We start from the raw sequence: 10,692 nt of genomic DNA on the forward strand, positions 1-10,692 counted from the left end.
ATGTTTCCATTTGGCATACTTTCCTGATAAATGGAAAAAAGTTGTTTCAATTTTGAAGCCGAATAAAAATCCAGCTGAAGCTTCTAGCTACCGTTCATTAAGTTTGCTTTCGTCAATAAGTAAACTTTTTGAAAAGATAATTTTAAATAGAATGATGCTTCACATCAATACGAACTCAATTTTTTGAAGATGAGCAGTTTGGATTTCGCCATGGGCATTCAACTACTCATCAACTCTTAAGAGTTACCAATTTAATTCGTTCAAACAAATCTGAAGGCCACTCAACTGGAGTGCTCTTGTAGATATAGAAAAAGCATTCGACAGTGTTTGGCATGAAGGTTTGATTGCTAAATTGAAAAAGTTTAGTTTTCCACTTTATATTATGAAATTAGTTCAAAATTATTTAACTGACAGAACTCTGCAGGTAAATTACCAAAATTCCAAATCTTATCGACTACCTGTTAGAGCAGGAGTTTCTCAGGGTAGCATTCTTGGGCCTATATTGTGTGACATTTTCACTTCGGACCTCCCTGATTTGCCTCAGGATTGCCACAAATCTTTGTTCGCTGATGACACAGGCATTTTCGCTAAAGGAAGAAGTCTTCGTGTTATTTGCAGCAGACTGCAGAAAAGTTTAGATATTTTCTCTTCTTATTTACAAAAATGGAAGATTTCTCCCAACGCTTCCAAAACTCAACTTATAATATTTCCACATAAGCCTAAAGCTTCGTTTTTGAAACCTAGTAGTAGTCACATAGTCACTATGAACGGAGTTCCAATTTCCTGGTCAAACCAAGTGAAATATCTTGGATTAATACTTGACCAAAAATTAACTTTTAAAGATCACATTGAGAGCATCCCAGCCAAACGTAGCAAATATATAAAATGTTTGTATCCTCTTATAAACAGGAAATCCAAACTTTGCCTGACGAATAAACTTAATATTTAAACAAGTTTTTAGACCGGCCATGCTTTACGCTGTGCCAATATGGTCTAGTTGTTGCACTACCAGGAAAAAAGCACTTCAAAGGATTCAGAACAAAGTTCTAAAGATGATTTTGATGGTGCAGTACTACCGAAGTACATATAATTTCGAATGTTGAGACTTTAGAACAAATGTCCAACAAAATAATAAATAATTTCAGGCAAAAAACGTTGCAATCCTCAATTCCAACGATTAATTCCCTTTATACTTAGATAAGATTTAGTTTTAGTTTTTAGTTTTAAGATTTCAATTGTTATACGACATGCAGGTTTAAAGGGTGTCCACGATGAAATTGCCACACTATGAAATTGCTCTAACTTTTTAACCGTTGGGTAGAATTTAATGAAAATTTGGGTGGATTTAGTTCATAGTGCATTATTTACATCTAAAGTCCTGTGATCAAAACTCGCGGAAATGGAGTCGAAAGAACAGCTCGTGCGTGATAAAATCTTGCGCATTCATCACGAGAACAAGGATCTCTCGCATCGTTCCATCGCTAAAACGTTGGGAATCGCGAATTCCACGGTGTCGCGAGTGATTAAGCGGTTCGAGGAACGGTTGACCACCGATCGGAAGCCCAGAAGTGAAGGAAAAAGTATTCCGTACAACACCAAAAATCACAACCGCGTAGTTGGGGCCTTCAACCGAAATCCGAACGCCTCCGTTAGGGATGTGGCTAAGAAGCTGCACCTAAGCCGAAGTTTTGTCCAGAAGGCCAAAACTAAGGCTGGGCTTCGAACGTTCAAGGTACAAAAGGCCCCTAATCGTGACGAGAAGCAGAACAAGTCCGCCAAAACCCGTGCCAGGAAGTTGTACCTCAACATGCTGACGAAAGTTGAATGCTGCATCATGGACGACGAAACATATGTGAAGGCCGACTTCAAACAGATCCCCGGCATCCTGTTTTTCACGGCCAAGGATAAGTTCAGCGTTCCGGAGCATGTCCGCACTCAGAAGATGTCCAAATTTGCGAAGAAATTCCTGGTTTGGCAAGCCATCTGTACGTGTGGGAAGCGGAGTGCACCTTTCGTGACCCAGGACACGATGAACGGACAGGTGTACATAAAAGAGTGCCTCCAGAAGCGGCTGCTTCCTCTCCTGAAGGCGCACAACGTCCCAACAATCTTCTGGCCGGATTTGGCCTCATGCCACTACTCCAAGGACGTGCTGAAGTGGTATGCGGACAATAAGGTCAATTTCGTGCCGAAAATGTTCAACCCTCCCAACACTCCGGAGCTCCGCCCCATCGAGAAGTACTGGGCGATTATGAAGCAGCACCTTCTTAAACGACCTAAGGTAGTGAAGACAGTCGAGGAACTGAAGAAAGTATGGGTTTACATGCAAAAAACGGTTGATTCACAGGTTGTGCAGAATCTTATGGCCGGGGTTAAGGCCAAGGTGCGGGCATTTGCGTATGGACTGTAAATAAAATACGAGTAAAATGGTAAAATGAAGTTTAATAGTTATTTCTCAATCCCTGAAAATTTGATGGCAATCGGATGAAAACTCGAATTTTGCGAATCAATTTTGTGTGTGGCAATTTCATCGTGGACACCCTTTAAAAACCTGTTTAAAATACTAAATTGCCAAGGCAGGAACAATGTAAAAACACTTAGATATATATCATAACAATTAAGGCTGGTAAGTTAATGTAGTAACTGGAGCACCTAGGTTAAAATGAAATGTAATTTATTTTGAATTTGGAACAAACAAAGAGTGGAAAAAATGGTGCTGTATAAATGAAATGAGCAAAGCGTTTACGTTGTGAAAATTGTTGTGAAGCTTCAATAGATATTTAATTGCTCATGGAAAATCTATAAACATGTTTTTTTAATTTTTCTAAACTAAAACCTGTTGCGTGGGACAAAGTTAGAATAAGTTGGTCCGGGGTATCTAAGCCCAAGACTTCCAAAACATTCAATGTAATTATATATCATGACACTTAAGATTGGTAAGCTACTTTCGTAGCTGGAGCACTTAGGTTAAAACATAAATGTGAATCGATTTGGATTTGGAACAAATCCTAAAGATTTAATAAAATTAATTTATATAGTTATGCGCCAGAGGTCCAGATTATGCTGAGTACTGAGGTTCAAGTACACTCAGATATCACACCACCGTTCACACCAGCGATCATGCCACTGTTGTCACCAAGCCACCGTCAGCAGATTTGAAGGAGCCCGAACACGCCGGACATTATTGTAGGATAAGCAAGTTTAGGTATTAAATAGGGTTCGACGATGGATCGAACAATCAGTTAGATTTCAGAAGTGAGTGTTAGTTTATTGAAAATTTAGTTAAAGTAGCAAAAGTGAGCGCATGTAGTTGAAGATAAGAGAATAAAGTTGTTTTTTATGTTAAACCGAGAGTAAACCTCTTAATTGGCGCAGCCGTCCGGAGTCGGCAGAGTGACAATTTGTGAAAAAAAAACAGTGGAACAATTACGAACTCAAAACGTAATTAAAGTGATCCCGCGAAAGAGCATCCGAGACAAGCAGACAATTTCGTCGTCGAAGGAGTTGAGGATCCCCCTGCAAATAACACCTGGAGCGCCAGAATCGTCGGCTTGCGCGACACGAAACAACAGCAACAAGCATCGTAAGTGATTTTAATTTCCTCTAACCCTTTCGCGAATCAACGCGAATCGACTGCACACTACCGGATAGACGCGGCGAAGAGCGGGTAATTGGATTTGAGTGATCGAATAAACTTACGTCCTAACAATGTTAATCGTGAACTGTTACATTACTCTTGCTAGTTGCGAATCAACCTGAAACGATAGCGCACTAGCATATAGTCGCATCGGGTAGCGGGTTAATTAGCTTTGAGATTTTGAAATTATTTACGCCTCTTAAATTTTAGGTAGGGAAGTGTATCAATACCAGTTTGGTGGGCTTCCGAGAAGCGAATCAACATATTTAGTTTGCTTCTAGAAAATTTCGCACTCCAGATAGACGACATTTTCATAACTCTTTCATAACATTCATAAAAGCAATATTGACTGACTTTAAGGTTGTTTTAAATGCCAAAAGTCCAAAAGTCACTAAACGTTTTAAGGAAAACAAGGCGCTTGCTAAACTCGGTACAAGTGAAAATCACCGATAACAGCTCCAATTCTGACGCATCATGTGAGAAAAGTACAGAGTTTTCGCACATTCCAATAGACGACGTACCAAATTTACAACACTTATTCCTGTGCGACAGCAAAAACCTCAACATGGATCAGCTCGTCGCTCAAATGAACAACCTAACACAGATGCTTGAAGCCATGAGAGGCCAACAAGCACCAAGGCGGATATTCACAGGTGGGCTAGAACTCAACTAACCACACTTCGGATGTTTTCAAAGACTGAGTCTCAGATGGCCAATGTACAATTTTTATAACCGCCGTCATCAATACAATTGAGGTTAAAGCTAAGGACCTTTTTTGCCTCGCTGGGAATCCACAAAATTTAGAAGAAATCAAGGTGATTTTGACCAATGCTCTTGGTGATCGCCAAGAGCTCACATACTGTAAAAGCCAACTAAGATGAACGATGTCAATTCATAAATACTACAGCCGGTGCAAGGAGATTTCTCAAAACATTAAATCGCTTGCAAAACAAAAGACCAAATATAAAGAAAAATTGGATGCGATTCACGCATTCATCGAGGAAGATGCCTTAGCAGCCTCCCTGGCACGCTTGAAAGAACCGTACATCGGGTACGCTCAAGCTGCTGGACCTGAAGACATGGAAGCAGCTTATGCTTTCGTGTGTAAATTTAAATGTTAAGAGAGCATTTCCAGAATCTCAGAGACACTTTAAAAACAAAAAACCTAAGAGGCTGTTCATTAACTACGTATACATTTTTTTTTTATTTTTGACCCGCCCCCTCCCCCCGCGCAGAAAATTTCCCATATACAATTCTTAAAATTTGTATGCGCTGTGGATAATTGCCAACCAACACCCTTAACTCTCTACGTAGTTAATTTACAGCCCCTAAGGAGTATTTTAAACAAAAATCGAATGAATATCAGAACGTAAAACAGCAATCAAACCAACCAAATAAGTCGGATCATAACCATAATGGTGAGATGGTTCTGCAACCCAAGGAATTGGAGTCAGTGAGAAGCAAGCTCACCTTACATAGAAGACAAATTAATGATAGAGAGGTAAATCATCAGAATCGGAAAAAAGAAGACGAAGAAAACATCGATTTTAATTTTTGTTGGGGACAAACCAACCAAGACGAAACTTAAATAATTCACCATTTATAATAACTAAAAACAGCGTAGCTAAACAAATCATAAAACTGACATCACACTGTTTGACAAATCGTCAAATAATGGGCAAGTTTTGACAAATATATTTGACCAAGGTGTAATGACCAAATATTGCTATGGCAAATATTTGGTTTGTATTTGTCATTCCATTTATTTAGCAATTCGTCAAATAGTGTGATGGCCTTTTTGTTTGCTGAAAACAGCCAAATATTTTATTTGATACTCTCGAAATACTCGAGTAGCAAACTACATCAAATAACCGTCGCTTGCTCTGATCGTACTTGAACACTGGTAATAGACGATTTATGAGATGTGACACATCAGTTCGAATGCATTTTTGATTGAGAAGTGAACGATATCCATCGCAGATCTTTTGGGTACTATGAACTTTTTTTTATCTCACGGAAAAGTTCCTTCAGAATCGGTTCTGGATCAAGTCCAGTAGAGAGAAAAAAATAATTCGATGTGACATATTACTTCACACGAATTTCACACGAAGATATCGAACTTTACCATTTAATATCCCTCTCGGATGCCAGACCGATTCCCCTGAAATCTGTTACAAAAACAAATAAACTGGAGGAAACGATTTATTTGAGAAAGTCTCCTTAATAAAGATATAAAAAAAAGAAAAAAAAAAGATTTATTTGATGCAAGCAAAACGAGCTCGGAGAAGTTTATAGGACTTCTCGGATAGATTTTTTTTTTAATTTACTGGGTCCACAGGACCCGAAGCTTTCCATGATTAACGGGGAGATATCCTCATTAATACTCGCCAACTCTCCTCTACTTTGAACTACATGACCCTTTTGTTAAGGATTTTCAGAATGCTCGAAGCAAAACTCTTGCATATACACACAGTCACCCCAGTACTATGGGCCAGCTAGTCACTCAGTTTGTTCTGCGTGTTAATCAAATGGGTGCGGACAAAATTTTGGGTGAACCATAATACTGAAGGACCAACAGGACAGCACAGACACGCAGAACGCGACCGACGCAGAAGCCGAGAAAATACTTGCGGATAAATAGAGAAAACAGAAACCGTTCGATTCGTATCGAGTTCACTTTAGGCTCTATACCATTTGGTGGATTATTTTAACTTTTGGTTAAAATTTGATAGATGGAAAGTTATCGATTAACCCTGCTATCCGAGCGTGGTTATTTCTGACAGACAAGAACAACCTTGGCTAAGTTCTTTACGAAAACTGGTCGATCAACAGCACAGGGATTTTCGAAAAATAGAAAATAACTTTCAAAATGTCACTTTTAACCACGAGTTAAATTTAACTCGTGGTTAAAAGTGACATTTCGAAAGTTATTTTCTATGTTCGAAAATCCCTGTCCTGTCAAACGATCGAGGTTCTGCCAGATTCGGTGTGGCGATCGTGCACAAAATTGACTGAGTAGCGGTGTGAGGAAGTGGTTTCGTTGGCGCGTGAAAACACTACAATTCCTCCCAGACGCCTTCCTTCATAGACTTACATCGGCAAAGCCCAGGCAAGGCCAGAGTGACTCTACCGAGAGGGGAACGTCTCCTTGGCGGTTAGGGAGGGTTCCCGAGATAAATTCCTTCCAGCCAATTATTTTTGATCTGACTTGAGGAAGGGTAGTTCCTTTACTCTTAGACCTAGAGACCCCTAGGGACTGCTAAGCCGGATCACATGCAAGTCGGTTGATCTTGTCAACCGACAAAATGGCGGCGTCTACCAAAACGGTAACACAAAAGGTCCTGAATTTAGCTGTGGTGCAGCAAATCATCACACTCGAATTCAGTAGTACCACTCAATTATTGTTTGGCTATTTGAGGCACTTTAACTTTTCGACGCCTTTCACACGCGAACGCCTATATCCCAATCCAAAAATCCTTTCTCCATTTTCCCACCTGCATCTCCTTGTTGCACACAATGTGCTGTAACCTCTCCCCACTTTACTGTTATACAATTTAAAGTTTAAACAATTCCCTACTCAATCTTTCAAATTTGTCGAACCTCTTAACGAAGTCCCTTTATGAAGAGCTTTGAGTGTGTTGGTTTATTTCCTTTCAATTCCGTTATAATTGCTTATATTTTGACAGATACGCTTATTTCGTCTACTACTTGCGGACTTCATCAGTGCCAAGTACTCAACACTACTCCCTACTAACAAATTAAAAATATTTTAACACATAATATTTTATTTATCCTACTAACCAACACCAAATAACTTATAAAAACGTGACAGTACATTAAACAATTATGCACAAATTAAAAATCTTATAAACCTTGTAACAAACGGTTACAAAACATGAAATAGAAAACTGTGTTGGCAAAAATATTAAATAAACACTGCTCACTTTTTCTCTTTGAAGGGTGATTCACTCCTCCTGGATGAGTGCTGAATCCAAGGGGTAATAAACTCTGCATACTGTGCCGAAACACATCACTGCACACTGCTCGGCTCGCTAGGGCACAAATTGGCAATAATGACACAGAATATATTATAAAACGGCATCACCGTTTTTTACTGACGATTTTTCAATAGGTACTAAGGTTTCGCACTTTGTTGACAGTCGCTGATCTTCGCTTCAGAATGAATTTAATAAACTATCGGACTAGACGATCGTTTCCCAGATTAGAAGTCAAACCTATAGGACTTTGCTAGGAACTCTTCTGCAACCAGTACTTCGTCTAATTCTCTGCAAGAGTTGTTAAAGTGTGGTGATAAATAGCAGCACCAAGATCATAACCAGCAACAGCAAGAACTAGATTACCTTCAGGGTCATCCACTTTTGCAATCAATGTGATTGCAACAATTACTTGTCGTTTCCGGTAGCGACAATATCGGAAATCACGGTTTAAATGGGTCAATTTCACAGACACGGTGGCCAATACATAGCGTCATACAAATAATCCTCCTCGGATGAGCGCTCTTCATAGCCACCGCTAGCTCATCCTGTTTATGATACTCTAATGTGCAGTCTTCGGCATATTAGATAGGCTTTCTTTAAACATTGTTTTATGTTTTATTCGTCTAACAATACAGGTATACCTCAATATAAAGTAACTGTTACTTTTGACTTCCATCGTCGATATCTCACAAATAACAGTTCACTTATTCAAATAGAAATGAACAATAGATGGACCATTGTCTCATATCTTCGACGGTATTATTGCATTGCTTGATTTAATGGTAATAGCCCTAATAAAAAAATACCATAAACGAACGATAACCCAAATCACTTAACTATTCTACAAATGGTTTGGATGATATCCCGAACACGTCTTTAAGCAAATTAACCATACAATTTTTATTAGGGAAGCTGGAAATCAGGGATGGAAATCAAAAGTGACAATTACGTTACATCAAGGTATATCTGAATACATTTCAACAACGTAAACCCGATCTTTAACCTCTTCGAACCGTCCCCTTGGCATACAACAGAATCTCATTCGACACCTCGAAGTTGTTCAAACCCCCGCTAATCTTCATGTAGCCATCCTCTGCTTGCAGCCGATTGAACAGTTCCACCTCCACCTCGCAGTTGTTATCGTTGTTGGACTGTTTCATAGTCAACACCACGGATAAAGAACCACATCCAGCTTTCCGGAATCCATCCGACGGAGTATAACTAAGGAACCGATTTGCACCAGGGCTACAATCAGTCTTCTTGGAACATATTTGGTTTGGTTTGCTTATTCTGGTGAAATTTCCGTGCAGTAGTAGTGATTTTAGGCTGCATACATAAATTTATTTTTATCACGCTTCGTTTTTGAACCATCACTATTTAATCTTCAGGGTTGCCAAACTCATGGGATACTTGATTGACACGCTTTGGCACAGCGTTTGGCATAGCTTTCGGCACAGTGAAAATTATCGGCACAGATTGAGGTGTGCAGAGTTGATTCCCCCTTGGCTGAATCAGTTTACGGCTGTAAACCGGTGTAGTAATGTAGTTGTTAATTTCTGCAACATGGTGGGGTCGACAGACTTTGTCAAAGCAATGGCGATCATTTCGTTGGTTGGACAGTACGCAAGCTTCACGATGTTCTGATCATATAGTTCCCGTACAAAATTCCGTTTGGTGTCAATATGTTTAATTCGATCATTACCCCTCTCCGCCTTGGTGAAACTAAAACATCCTTGATTGTCCTCGAATAGTTTCGTCGGTTCGCTTTGAGGATGTCCAACCTCATTCACCCATATTATCTTCTGACAGGCCAAGGTGAGTGCGTTTTATTCCGCTTCTAGAGATGATAAAGCTACCGAAACTTGCACCTTACTCATCCAGCTGATTTGACCGTTACCGCAGAAGAAAACGAAACCAGTTGTCGAGCGTCTAGTCTGTTTATTACCAGCCCAACCGGAATCAGTATATCCAAGGCGTTCAGTTTCCATTTGATCCGTACCGGAGCTTCCATTCCTTCGTCGCATCAAGGTACGGTAGACCACGTTTTGCCGCTGACCAATACATATTATTTGACAGACTGAATTTTATACCCAGAAGCCACACAAGGACAAGTCGGGTCTGGCATTGTCGGCAAGATGTCAAATTTCTTGTTGTCCGGATTCTCCAAAGTGGATTCTCCCGTATCCATCGGAGTCTTCACAGGTCTTAAGTTCTCCATATTTAAGTTCCTGTTTCATGTTTTTTAGTTTTAAATGGAAATATCAAAACAGAACCATCGATAACCAAATGCTATCTTTATGGAATATTTTAAAATTAAAAAAAATTAAAAAATTTATAACATTTATAGCATGGGTCGATAGGTAGGGTCCAGGTGTGGGAACTGCCTCCATGGCGTCGGTAGCATTGGTGTTCAGCACGGAAAACAAGATCGACGGAAAACAAATCAAGGAAATAAAAATCGGAAAATTTACCTAAAAAAGTAGGTTAGAGCACTACCTTGTCGTAATCGTCCATTTCCGTTCTATCGATCAGAAAAGATCAATAATATAAATGATTTCACTGTGCACAAATCAATAATAAGGTTGTTTCGATACGTTAGTTCATTAGCTACAACATATATCCTGTTAGAGCGCATTGTATGAATATTTACGCTCATTGTTCTCAAACCAAGAGAAGCGCTCCTAGCGAATCCCCTTTTTCTACGTTTATTCGTAGGACGAAGAAAATCTTATGGCGGTTATCTCCTACCTTAGCCTTCACTAGTTCTTCCTTCGTCTTCCGTTGTCGATGGGGGCCCCCTTCTCCTCCGTTCCGCTACACCTTCACCTTCACTTTCTCCTTTCCTTTGCTTCTGATCTTCGTCCCTCGGTTTCGACTGTTGGTTGCCCAGTCGATTCACCTCTTAACCCTTCTCTCTCCTCTTCTGCTACGGGTGCTCCCCCGGTACCGTTTGCCGAGCCGTTCGCGAACGGTATAACGTGTCCACGACGCTCAAGGCCGATCCACAATGGCGATGAACACGGACTAGTAAACGCGGCTGGTTCGCGCCGTAGATAA

This window comes from Ochlerotatus camptorhynchus, unplaced genomic scaffold (genome assembly GCF_037179485.1).
Source record: "Ochlerotatus camptorhynchus isolate MF236.1 unplaced genomic scaffold, CSIRO-AGI_Acam_v1.1 ptg000139l, whole genome shotgun sequence".
Lineage (NCBI taxonomy): Eukaryota > Metazoa > Arthropoda > Insecta > Diptera > Culicidae > Ochlerotatus > Ochlerotatus camptorhynchus.